The 14,046-nt window shown below is 38.4% G+C and overlaps 1 protein-coding gene across 1 annotated transcript in view; it reads left to right on the top strand.

Annotated features, from left to right (window-relative positions):
• The window catches only part of NAA30 (N-alpha-acetyltransferase 30, NatC catalytic subunit), an 834,104-nt gene that overhangs the window by 501,073 nt on the left and 318,985 nt on the right, over positions 1 to 14,046 (top strand). The window lies entirely within an intron of this gene.

Raw genomic sequence — 14,046 nt, 5'->3', positions numbered from 1 at the left:
GACAATGATTGAGTTGGCGGGTGTTTCTCTTGGAAGATGTCTAAGTGCAGACAGCGGATCTGAGGTCTACCTCTGCACAAGCTGGATTTGGAATTGAAGCATCCCAAACATACAAGCTGCGTGCAGAGATGCCACGGCCACATAAAAGCAGCTTAGCAGCATGGAAACTTTATTTTTTTACAACCCGTTTTAATGGGATTGGATCCAGTGGTATAAATTTCACTAAGCCTGCCTTTTAAAGAAAGATATTCATTCACATTTTCCCTAGACTTCTGGTTCTCTTCCCAAACTCATCAATATTGCCGTTTAGCACTGTGTGTTAATTGTAAAGCCAAGATAAGGATTTTCTTATATAAGCTGTAAGACAATGGCAACCTTTGGATATAGTTCTGAGGCATCAAGGAAGACTACAGACACAGACCATAGATGTCAGTGCAAATACAGAAAGTAAATCTTTCCCCTGCACAGCAGATGAGGTGGCATTCATTATTTCCTCCACGTGCGTGGCCTCAGAGATGGAGACAAGGAGTCCCAGGGCAAGATTTTTATAAGGGAGGACTCAATAATCAGTACAAAAGATGATTTCACGTGCGTGGTCCCATAGCTACAGCCAGGGAATAAGAGTTAGGAATTCTTGGGTCTTGTGATTACATCTATTGCCAACTCACTCTACACTTGAGTCTTGGTTATTCTCCTCTGTTTCATGATCATAAATGAGTACGACTCAGTCATCAGGCCAGTGTAAGAAACCTATGGGAGGGGCTATATTTCCCCTCTATATTAGCCACCCTCTTAGAAATGCCTTTATGTATTCCTTCCCCTGTTCGCATTGGTAGAAAACAGTGCACGGTGTGGCGGGGCATGGAGCTGGCACCCTGAAGTGAGCAAATATTCTTCAAGTCACACAGCTGTGACCCCAGTTTCCCACTTCTCTTCTTATGTGTCCCCAAAGCTTTCTTGAGCTGTGTTAGAAAGATGCATTGCCTTTGGTTAGAAGTGCTTCTGTCTTAAAACAAAAATTCTTACCTCAAACCACAGATAAGTCTATTGGAGAGGAAATTAAAGAATGGGGGCCTGAAGGCTAGCGTTGGTTTTAATTACATACACTTACACAGCACTCTTCACACCTGGACTAGAGCAGGGCTTCACAAGCACATGAAACACCTGGACATGTTGCTGAATTGCAGATTCTGATTCAGGAGGCCTGGGTGGCTCTGAGATTCAGCATTTCTAGCAAAGTCCCAGATAATGTGATGTTGCAGGACTCTGGCCCACACTTGAGTAGCAAAGAAATAGAATATACCATCTAATTGCCCTCTTCCTTTTCCCAAAGCAGAGAAGTGGTATAATTTGTGCTTAAGAGTGAGGATCCTAGAGCTGGACTTCCTATGTTCAAATCTTGGCACCAGCAAGTGCCAAGATTTGAAAATAAGCAATAATTACTTAATGTCATTAAGCCTCAGTTTTTTTCTTCTGGAAAATGGGCTGATATGAGTATTAACCAAGATGATATCTTGGAAATCCAGATAAGAACTGATGAGGGCCTAAAATAAGTCTCTGGTAATAGGGGTTGAGAGAAGAGTTCATGTTCCAGAGACACGAAAGAAGTCTGACTGATAGGGCTGAGCAAGTGTGGGAAGCGAGTATGGGAAGGAGTCAAGGGTGATTCCCAGATTTCTGGAGTGAATGGCCAGGCATTCATTCTAGCCACTGAATACACAAGAAGGTGCATGTGGTGAGTGGGGGAGAGGGTGGCATTGGGGAGAAATGATGAATACAGTGTTGGACACATTGATTTGGGGATCTGGGCTGGAGACACAGGTTTGAGAGAGCTCACCATGGAAAACCAAAGGGGGTGACAAGAAAGAAGAAGCTGGGACAGAACTCCAGCTAACACATGTTCAGGGAGTGGGTGGCAGAAGAAGACTGACAAAAGAGACTGAGAAAGAAGTATTGGAAAAATAGGCAGAAAACCTGCAAAATGTGATACCATTTCAGCGGGGAGGTTGGAAAATGGTAACACTGGCAAAGAAAGGGTGAGTAGACAAGGAAGCACATTTAGAAGAGAACAGAGTAAATTCCATATTGAATGCACTGCTTTTTTGTTGTTTTTGGGGGTTTCTTTTTTTTGAGACAGGGTCTCGCTCTGTTGCCCAGGCTGGAGTGCAGTCGCATGATCTCGGCTCACTGCAACCTCTGCCTCCTGGGTTCAAGCGATCCTTGTGCCTCTGCCTCCAGAGTAGCTGGGACTACAGGCGTGCACCACGATGCCCGGCTAATTTCAGATACACTAGTTTTGAGATGCGAGAAAACTAAATAAACTAAGTAGGGATTTTGAAATACGCTGTGGATACATCAGTAGAACTAGGCAAAGACCTCTGACAGTTAGCAACATTTAGATGCAATCATAAAAGACCAGAGAAGTGAGGGGGCAGCAACCAGAAAACGTCTGGGGAAGAGAGGCCAGAAAATACACAGAAAAGATACTCACAGAGGGTGGTCAGTGGTGGGTATGGCAGCTAGAAGAAAAAGAAGGACTTGTGTGTCACAGGCAATTTTTGTTTTTAAAATGTGACAATTCAAAAAAACTAAAAAAACCTTCCTCCAAGAAAAGAATCAAAAATCTTAAAAATTGTTTAATATAACATTATGAGTACTATAGATTGAAAACATCGGTGAAAATTTGGAGGAAACTTAAATCTGCATCTGTATAACAACCACTCCACTAACTAAAAAGTTCGATAAAGCAAATCTTGTAAGCAAAATAGCAAATAATTGGCCTGGATACTTTTTGATGGAATAGGCCAAACTGCTAGATAGAATAGGCCAAACTGCTAGATGAGTTTCAGGCACGTGTGCCTGAGACCTCAGTTATGTTCCTTTTAGTATAGAATTTTTGGGTTTTCTTTTCTACATCAGCTATGATGATCCACCTTAGAAAACAGCCTCAATTGTTCTTCTAATTTTTCTTGCTCTTGTAGTGACCAGAAAATCAGCATCAGTCCCTAGATCTGGAAATATTGAACTAAAAATTCTGTGATATAATTAAGAACATAGCCTGGGCTGATGGCAAAATGAACAGCAAGACTTGGGAATCTGACCTTGTCCTGTTCATCTTGACATCCCAGCCCTTTGCGAACCCGGAACCCAACCCACAGAGGCACTTCACAAATGTTTGTTGAACAAAAGGCAACATAAAATATTGCATTTAACAAGCTCTGCTCAAATCCCACTACTTCAGAGGGCTTTTCCTGATGAATCCCACTCTCGGAAGCCACTTTGTACTCATGGATTTCTATATAAGCTTTTAATCTTGCCATCTTGCAATTATTATTATTCATGTGTTGTTTTTAATTATTCTCCTATTAATTTGTGTGTGTGTATGTGTGTGTGCTTGCACATGTACGCGGGCTTTACTTCCTCAATTCACTACAAGTCCTGTAAGTCAGATCCCTTATTTTCCTCTGCTTTGAATTACCCAAAGTGCCTTATGCAAGTCTGGGGACAGTGGTTACTTGTAGTTGAAATATCTCTCCTCCACTTAGACCGCACTGTTAAATATTTCAGTCATTGCCAATGGTTCTTTTGTCCCTAGTATGCATGCCATTCTACTTCACAGAAAAATAAAAGGTTTGACATATTTGAGTGCTAAGATTTCATAATAGAATGAATTTCTAAAAGAGCAAATACTTAATTCTTCTTTATAAGTCTGGTAGACACTTTATTTACTTATTCATTTATTTTTTGCCAGAAAACCTCCATGTATAGCTAAAGGCTAATGCCCGGTAGGTGATATGAGACATTCATGTGGGGGTTCTTACACATCAGACACACCCTGCACTTTAATTCTGTAGATCACAGGTGAAACCACGCTCCCTGGCTTCACAAAAAAACAAAGATATTATGGGAAAGAGCCAAAGCAACAATCATATAAACTAATGAATTATTTATGGTTTGCTTAAAAATAGACATTTCCCTGGTAAGGATTCATTTAAGAAAAATCTTCTTTGGAAGCAGAAAGTTTTCCAAGTCGGAGAAGAATAAATCAGTTCTGCTAGACGCAAGAATATTTTAAAAGGCCAGGTGCTGCTGGTTCACACTTAGGGAAGTGCAAACACCAAAAGGCAGTATCTGTTTTTATTTTGATAAACATAATTACCATCTTCATGTAATTAATACCACTAAAATGTATGCCCTCTATCAGCTTAACATAATATTCATTTATTCATTCATTCAACAAATATTTATTGGGTTCCTAGTACATGTCAGGTACTGATCTAAGTGCTGAGGACACAAGAGAAGAGGAAACAAAATCCGTGTCTCTAGCTACCACATTCTGGTTAAATAAAATAATATTAGCACAGTGGGATTATATATGTAAACTATAAGAAATTACTAAAGGGTTAAATTTTTTTGAAAATTGCTGAAGATTTAAAATTTAAAACAACACTGTAGGAAATTGAGGACATAATTTTCATTTTATATAAAAATTTTAAATCATTTTTGCTGCAGTATTTTAAGCCCACCAAATAATAACCACCTAAAAGAACTGCTACCTAATTCTTACACAAAAGGCATGTTGAGCCTCTTGGGAAATGCACATTTTCCTAATTTTTAGGCTTTTATAACAGATTACTTGGGGTCTTCTAGAATATACAGCATGATCACATATCAGGTTAATTAAAATAGAATCCTTTCTGAGATTAATAATAAATAATTTACTTACAAAACTTTAATGACATATCAAAAATGAATTTCAGTCCAGGCACACTAGCTTTATTTATATCTGTGAAGCTGCTAGGATGAACAAAGGCTTCTGGTACAAAGCACTTAACTCTAGCTCAACACAGATAGCTGGGTTTTGAAAAGAAGACCATTTGACTGATGGATTCTTTTGGCCTACATGTTGACCTTATTGTTGTGTTTCCCAAAGCTGTTCATGTTGCGGTTATTGTAATAAAGCTCAGCTATTGAAAATCTGAAGCCACGCATCATAGCATATGCTTATTGTATGACATGTTTATTATTTTTCTTTCTGTTGGTTTTATGGTACATTCCCACAGTGGCGCATGAATAACTATTATATATTTGTTTTCCAGGTGTGTGGATTGGCTCAAAGGTAGATAACCTTTGCCAGCTTCACCTGTGGTTGTAAGCTCATTAGAATTCCAAGAGCCATGAAGGACTAAAGGAAACCTAGTACCTTTGAGCAATATGGCTTGATTTTCCTAGCCAAAGACTTTAATTCAAAGATCTTTTATAAATAGTACTATCAACTGGTTTATTTCCTTCCTCTGTTACAAAGAAGAACATATGAGTTATGTTACGGAAATATCGATCTTCTAAACTTTCTTTATTCACCCTTTTTAGAATACTAGATCCTTTAGAGGAATCATTTATTTTGGTGTTTCTTCTTAAAAAGAAAAAGTCCACACTTGTTGATTGCTGTGAGGACAGAAAAGCCAACTCTATCGTTTGTTCATATTATCTGTTTAATATAGAAGCAGTAATCCCGGAAAAAAATACTTTTAACATTTGCTTACAAATATTGTTTAGAAAGCAGTTTGAGTTTAAAGTACCAAATATGAGAGAATCTACTTGGTTAATATTTTTGAGATCTGCTACTTTGTCACATTTTTTTTTCAACCAGAGACTTTGGCTTTCTCATCAGTTCTTCATTAAGAGTCCCTGGATTGCCTCAAAGTGCAATCCCTTAGACAAATTTGGTTGCCTTTAAAAAAAACACCAGCAACAGAAAGCCCAGTAGGAAAACAAGCATTATTCTAGAAAGCAGCAACCCTGGAAAGACAGTTTTGTTAGTGGAAACACATTAGTCTTTCACAAACTAAGCAATGATGATATTTACAGAGCAGTTTGTAAAAGGTCAAACGCTCATCTTCTGCCAACAAATGCAAGGAAAAGCAGGTACTCCGGCAGGTTTTTCAAGCAGGGATCTATGGACACGTTTTCAGGAGTCAGACTTTCAGGATATTTAAAATAATTTTAATAGTTTTGTTTCAATAGCAGAGTAAAGATGTAAAAACTCAACCTTTTAGCAGTTCTAAAGATGGAACTTTTCTTTGCAGTGATAATTCTCAAATGTAAGACATTTTCATAGACTAAGATTCTAATTTTTAGGTCAGCATTTCTCAAAGTGGACTCCACTGATGTGTTGTGGGGTTTCTGAAGATGATTCTATCCTTTCCAAGGGGGTCCAGGCATTATTCCAGTTTGAGAACCGGTGCTCTGCGGTGTGAACCGTTCGGTGCTGCAGAAGGGGCCGGCAAAGGCAGAGGGCGCCACCGTGAGGCCCCCATTTCAACGCTTGTCATTTCAATTGTGGTGGGTTAGAGATCACAGGGAAGCAATGCTATCTGCTGAAGAGACATCAGACAGTGTAGTAAAAAGGGTAATCCATTTATTTTCAGAGAAGTTTTCCACTCAGAGATCATACACGCTGCAGATCACAGAAACACATGCAAGCATGAAATTTAATTTTTAGTAACTCTTTCCTGGGGCTTCCATAGAAAGCAACAGTGAAAGGAAAATGATAATCATGACAAGGCAATTACAGAGAGGTTTGGGGAAAATGAAAAATTTTGAAAACATGTAGTTTAAAATTGCTTTAATTAAAAAATAATGCAAGCTGCATTATTTTAGCTCAAAAGACCAAAGTTAACATCACAGAGACAACACTTTTAAACTTTAAGATAGTCGAGAATGATTGACGCACATATTTTTTCCCAGAAGTGATTTTTTTCCCCTAGTGATTCAGAATCTATAAATGTGATAAATATTGACTTACCAGGCTCCCAACAGATGGAATGAAACATGTAGTAAAACAAAAGCAATACACTTGTGCTTTAGGCATGAAATGAGTGAGAGATTAAGCTGAGGCTTCCCTGTATTATTAAGAGGAAACAAAGTGGATAATATTAATGCTTATGCACAACTGCATGGCATTTGCAGCAAATAAATATGGCAAACCCGAAAAAGAAGGAAAGAAATAAAAAGACCCAACCATTCTTTTTTCCCAGGGCAATTATTCCCTTTCCTTTAATTTTCAAAACAATTAAAGGAAAATTTTTTTTAATTACTGAAAAACAATAATTAAAAAGTTTCTATTCTTCTTAAGTTTTCTGACCACTCCTTTTGATTGCATGTTTTCAAGTATACACTGAGGGCACATTTGTTTCAAAAGAAAATTATGATTTGGCTTGTCTAACAGTGCTAAGAAAGAATACTAATACAGTAAAATACTGACTTGAATTCCCCAATACTTATTTAAACACTTCCCAGACAGGATGGCATTTTTCCTGATGGTAAAAGGTACAATGCAATGAAAATTCAAATTGTATGTGATAACTATGACATGATATTGTCATACTGATACACAGGTGATTTTCCTCCATAAAAAAAAACTTTGGAAAGAACTTTTAGCTGAAGTATGGGCCAAAATGGCAAGTTTTCCTTGAAAGCACTAGATGAAATAGTATTTTATATATATATAATGTAAAAATCCATTTATCAATGTTTTGGTTTTGGTTGTTACCTTTTGTTGCAATGATATAATGCTCTCTAGGGCCAGTGGAAAGAAGCAAAGATCAAAGAAGTAAATTCTTACATGTCAGGTTTTCCAAACCATCATCACTGCAACAAAATAATTTGTCAAATTGTCAAAATTTACAGCCATCCCAGACACGGGAAATTTTGACCAAGTTTGTGCCTTCACCCAGTGCTAATCTCACTCCCGGAGCTGTAAACATGATGGCCGAAGTGACAGCCTGGCTACAAATCCGTCTGGCAGCTTCATTAGACATCTCTCGCCTGACTGATTAAACTGCATTTAAGACCCACTTTTATTTTTTCAAGGCTTTTGTTTAAATTAAAAGGTCGTGTTTTCAAGCAAATGATCCGCTGCTCCTTTCCATCCAGGACCGTAATACAGTTACATTATTACTAGTGTTACCCAAAGGAGAAGGAGTCAGATGCCCTGCACACCAGCCAGGGGCTCCTCCCCTGGGGACAGCCGGGACACTGGGGAGGGGGACTGTTTATTTATTTGCAGAAGAACCTAGTGAAGAGGCCTGGCTGGGGAACACTGAAATTGTCATTGAAGTCCTAATGGCCTCCTAATGGGAAAATCTGGTTCAATATTAAGGACATACCAGCAATTTCAAGTCATCCTTTAAAACTGTAGCAGTAACTTTTTCTTGAAGTGGATGCCTTTTCATAAATCTTGATATTTTATCACTGTCCATGCTTAAAAAAAACAACTAAAATGTCAGCTTTCTCATAACCCAGATTGCTGCATCAAGAAAACATAATGGAAACACATACTACACTGTAAATAATATTTGCTAACTTTTTCTGTAATGTATCAGAAGGTTCATATTATGAATAAAACAGAGGGCAGATCGACGCTCCTGAGTCCCTATTGCGGGCATTCAAGCCAAACAAGGAAAAACGCAGGAAACTTCACTGACTCTTTCCTGTGGTTTTTCTGTTCGTGTGCGTGGCAAATACAGAAGAAGCATCTGAGAAATAAACCATTCCTGAGCTCTTTTAACTTCATGGGCAACCACTGAAGGCTGTTACCCATACATTTCACAGCGGGCACAAAAGCAAGAATATGGGCCAGGCACGGTGCCTCACACCTGTAATCCCAGCACTTTGGGAGGCTGAGGTGGGTGGATCACGAGGTCAAGAGTTCGAGACCAGCCTGGCCAACATGGTGAAACCACCTCTCTACTAAGAAGACAAAAATTAGTCAGCGTGGTGGCGTATGCTTGTAATCCCAGCTACTTGGGAGGCTGAGGCAGGAGAATCGCTTGAACCCTGGAGGCAGAGGTTGCAGTGAGCCAAGATCGCGCCACTGCACTCCAGCCTGGGTGAGAGAGCAAGACTCTGTCTCGGAAAAAAAAGAAAAAAAAAAGCAAGAATCTAAAAACTAGTGACTGTGTTTCCAGGGAAATCTGCCTACATACAAGAGAGGGAGAAACTGTTTGCTTGCAGCCTTGTTTGTGCCTTTGCCCCACAGTGTTTGTCCTGTTTATTATGTTTGTCTTTACTTCATAATGTATTTACCATGCCTCAATGTGAGACCAATGCCTTTGTCATGTGTTGATGAAACAAGCGAGGTCGGGATGCATCTACACAGGTAGTGGGATGGATCCTGGAAACTAAAGTCTTACTTCCTAGTGCTGATCTTTCTCATTTGTTAGTTATGGAATTTTAAGCTTTTATCTGTTATTAAATTCTATGCAAAATTGATTTTTGGATTAGATTTCGTCTTTTTTTTCTTTACATTTTCAATTATAATTAAATCCTCCATAATCATCAAGGGTTGAGTAGAACTGGTGTTGGCAAACTCCTACTGAGCATCAGTAACTCAGTGTGAACAGGGTTAGTGAACCATATTAAAGGAATAGTATTGCCTTTTCATTTTCATTTCAATGAGACTCAACTTGTAATAAATATATTTGCATACTGATATCGCAAATAAAATCCAAAAATTACACACACAAACACACACAACAATAACAACAACACATAGACACTTTCACATACTTGGAATGTAAACAATTTCCAGATCTTCAAGAACATTGCTAGACTCTCTATACCAAAAAGCCCAAGTTCTTGAACCGCATTCATGTAAGCCTGTTCGAGGGAGACTGCTCCTGATGATGCGTGGGGAGTTTATACACGGACACTGATGAGAAAAGAGAATCGACGTTTTGAACCTTAGTAACTTTTCCAGTGTTCGTTTCCTTTCTTTAATTGCTGTTGAACAATAAAACAAGATAAAAAACCTGCTAAGAGAAAATGAAATTTGGCTCAAGTTATCAAGTTGTTAAATCTGAATAGTAAAAATAAATTTAAATACACTATTTTAAAAAATGATTCTGGCACCTGAAATTTAAATTAATAATGAAAATATGTTCTTTGAAAGATACAGAATTTCAAAATATAGTGATCTCATTGCCAATTTCATTAATTGAAAAACTAGTTTCCCAATAAGTTCTTAAAAAAAAAAAATCTCCATAGAAGGTATTTTAACGTATACACTAACTTAGGATATCTTGAAATGTTACATGAGTATGTCCCTATTAGTTTTAAGCAGCACAAACTAAACCTTAAAACTGATTTTAAATGCTTAAATAGGGGAATATGTAAGGTGTTCCTGTACCTTATGTTGGTTGTTGTTATCGAGTTATTTGAGTAGTTTTTAGATAACTATCTGATCACTAATGATCAAAGTAATTGATATTCTGCAACTTCTATTCCTGATCCAATACTTCAGTAAGCCAGTCATTACCTATCTAAAGCAAATAAATAAATAAATGAAAGCAAATAACTTCAATTTTTCAGATATCAAAAGCTTAATTAAAATGAAGTTAATGTCAACAATTTTAGATGCAAAAATATTCCCCAAAATGAGTGTCAAATTGACAGGGAGAAGGCGACATATTTTGCTAGTCTTTCCTATGTTTTTACTCTGAAAAAAAGAACCTACTTTTCCATTTGAAAATCTCTACCAAGTGGGTCAAATCCAAATAACTAACAATTTGTTCCATTCATTAATCATGTAAGCTCTAAAGATGTGTTTTTGAAAAAAGTATATTAATATTGATGGACACATTTGGCAAAGCAAGATCAGCTATATACAAAAGCCATTTTAAACAGCCTCTTTAATAAGGTAGGAGAAGAAAAATACCAGCGCACAAGAGTATGTGTTTAATTAGGAGGTATACTGTATTTAGGAACATTCTAATGAATAATAAATGATGTTTTATTTCCTGTGTCTTAGACACAAAGCCAAATAATCAAGAATCAAAGCAACTCCAAGTATTAGGTAACAATCAGTAAACTTGGGCAAGATTCTTTTTCCCTCTCAAGTTTAATTGGCTCATTGTTCCCAGGAACTATAAACCATGGGGTTGGTGGCAGTGCCGAAGTTTACTTCTATAAAGGAAGATTAACATATTCTGGAACTTTACACTAATCCTTGTTTTGAGTTAACTCAAGCAGATTGGATTAGTAATTCTTACCTACCACCCACTAGAAGGGACCCCAGCCTCTTTTCTTTGACAACTAGTGGTATTGTACACCTTCTGTGCATTATCTCCCACTGAAAACAGTCTCCAGGAAGAAACTGTGTTAAGGGAGAAAGAAATTGTTTTACATGAGGGGAGCAAGAACCAAGCTTCTCAAAGCTGAAGCGGGTTGTTTGTCTATTATCAGCTTGGTGCACATTTGGTTAATTCAGGCAGTGGTGGGTATTCTGAGAAGTTCATTAAACATTTCCTCATCAGTGAATTGGCTTTTCTCTTCTCCTCATTTGGGGAGGGCTGCTGCCGAGAGGCAGGAGGAAAGCCTCCTCCCTTCAAGCCCTCCTAGAACCATTTCTGGCTCCTTTCTTCTCCTTGGAATCTCTCAACTCTCAGATATGAACCAGAAGTAAACTGAACAATTCTCTAGGGAAAATTATTTTGCCCTGTTCTTATTACTACAATTACCTTACCTTCCTGTTGATGTGAAGTCGTTACAGAAAGAACACAAACAAACAAAAAATCAAGTTCTGCTGAGATGCCTTTGGCCTGTAGGTTCAGATCCCCACAGGCCTATGTCTGTTGGCACGTGCCTGAAGAATTTTGATTTTGCATTTTTGAATAAATGGCTTAACATCCCTTTTTATTCTTATCTTTAACTTTCTAACAATCTTAAACTGTGACCACTATTCATGATCTACCTCCATTCTGTAAAGAACAAAACCATAGAAATCCGCTGCTGTCCTTGTTTTCGTGGTCGCTTTTGCTACAGAGCAGCCAGCTGGCCCTTTTGTAATGCTAGGACATAGTCAATCACTGTTTTAACATTAAACATTATTAGAAGCAGGTAAAATATTTAATTTTTTGTTCTACGAGTGAAAAGTCTAAATATGAATTCTTGTTTTACTTCAAATAACAAATACAATGTAATTTGAAGCCAAATTGCCAAGAAGTTGATTTTAAAAATTAAGCTGATGTTTAAAATTACTTTACCCTATTCCTTTACATGAATTCCAGCCAAGTGAGAACAACTGCCTACTAATTATTAAATAGGGAATAATGATCTATGATTTTGAGGAATTTGAAAGAGACAAAGCAAGAGATAATTACTTAGCATCCACTTGGAGCCAACCACTAGCCTAAGCCATTTATACACAATTTTGTGTAAAATAGACATTAGTTTTCCCATTACACAGATGCAGAATCTGACAGGTTAGATAGTGTTCCCAGAACAATATAGTGAGCATGAGGATTTGAACCCAGGTCTCCAATACTCATATTGTTTTAGTACCAAATATCTTATGTTTCACATAATATCATTTTGAGAGCTATAAGTTCATAACTTAAGAACAATGATTAGTATACAAATGAACATGAGCAACATTCTGGCCACCCAGCAGATGACACTGGCCGAAGGAATGAGAGAAAGGAGAGGTAGGACTGAGAGGTGAGCTTTGAACAAGACCCTTACCTAGAAGAGCAGGCCTAGGTAGGACTTGAAACAGCCTTAACAGTCAAGGTCACCTATGGTGATGAATACCTGGAAATGTTATAAAGAGATCTCCCAGTGAGGACGCGAGGGCTTCAAGAAGGAACATCACCTGCTTCTACATTGTGCTTCCTCATCTTTTCCTTCCCCCAGCCTTCCCAGTACTGTTCAATCTCAGCCAGGAAATCAGCCCAGCCATCTTTCTGGCCCTTAAAGGAAAGTCACAAAGAAGTCAGAACCCAAAGCCCTGACCCCCTCCGCATGACTCTGTTTGCCTCTTACTACTGCCTCGATCCTGTTTTCACCGGCTCAGAAATCTTGATCCAATGACACCCTCTCCATCCCTCCCTCTCTCCAGGCCCTCTGTGGTCTTTTACCATAACGACAAATTATATAGTTACCGTCGCTGTTGGGTGAATACAGACATACACACACACATTACTGTCAGCCCAACTCTAGCCTTCCTTAGAGGAATGCCTTCCAAACAACCCTGGGCAGGACATACACGTTTCTGTGCAAGGTAAAAGGAGTGAATAGATTCTAATCTTTCCTCAGGCATCATGCACAGTGAAAGGAGTGGGAGAAACCAAGTGTTACCTTTCTTTTTCTTTTCTTTTTCATTACTTCCTATGTGTTAGCCAGGGATGACAAATAGGTTTCCACTGGGAGGTCATCCCCAGCAAGTAGCAATGTCCATGGAAGCCTCCTGTGGAAGAGGGTAAGCCTCTGCTCATCCTCAGTTGCACAGTGCCACAACGACCCACTCCAGCACGCCAGCAGTCTGCACCAGGAAGGAGCACTGGCTTAGCTCTACTGGCAAAGACAGCTAGGTTTCAGAATGTACTTTCCATACTACATTTCACAACTTCAACTTTGTTTAAAAACTTTGTCATAGTAGAATATTCCTTTAATATGTATCAGATTTCCCAATCTATTAGTCAACATTTGTTGGGTGCTAGTGAAAGAGAACCAAGTCAAGCTAGTGTAAGCCTTAAAAGGTATTTGATCTGCTCTCTTAAGTGAGAAGTCCCACTTCTCATTTAAGGAACTTCAGGCACAGCTAAATCCAGGAGCAAATGTCATTTAAATTCTCTGTCTCTCAGATTTACCTTCAACTATATGTGAGCCGCATTCACTCTGCTTTGCAAATGTCCTTATTTAAAGGGCCTGGGGAAGATGGCTGGCAGCACTTCCCAAACACACACACATACATGTTCTCACGCTAAATGGGGAAGAAATGCTAAAATTGCCAAATGACATGCCATATTTCATTCATTCTAGAACTTCTTCCTTCTTTCCTTCCTATTTCTCCTTCTTTCTTTTCCTTTTTCCTTCCTTCCATCCTTTCTTCTTTTCTTTAATTTTTTCAGCATTTAGCATCTCTGCAATCAGAATACATCTTAAACTTGCTGTCACCAGATGGCAGTTGAGACACTACTCAAACATGTTCTCTACCCGAACACATCGTCTTTACCTGAACATGTTCCTCAGAACTGGCAGAACGGA

Source organism: Macaca thibetana, chromosome 7 (assembly GCF_024542745.1).
Source record: "Macaca thibetana thibetana isolate TM-01 chromosome 7, ASM2454274v1, whole genome shotgun sequence".
NCBI classification, from domain to species: Eukaryota; Metazoa; Chordata; class Mammalia; order Primates; family Cercopithecidae; genus Macaca; species Macaca thibetana.
The sequence above is the reverse complement of the archived record's forward strand: the minus strand, read 5'-3'. Positions and strand labels throughout refer to the sequence as shown.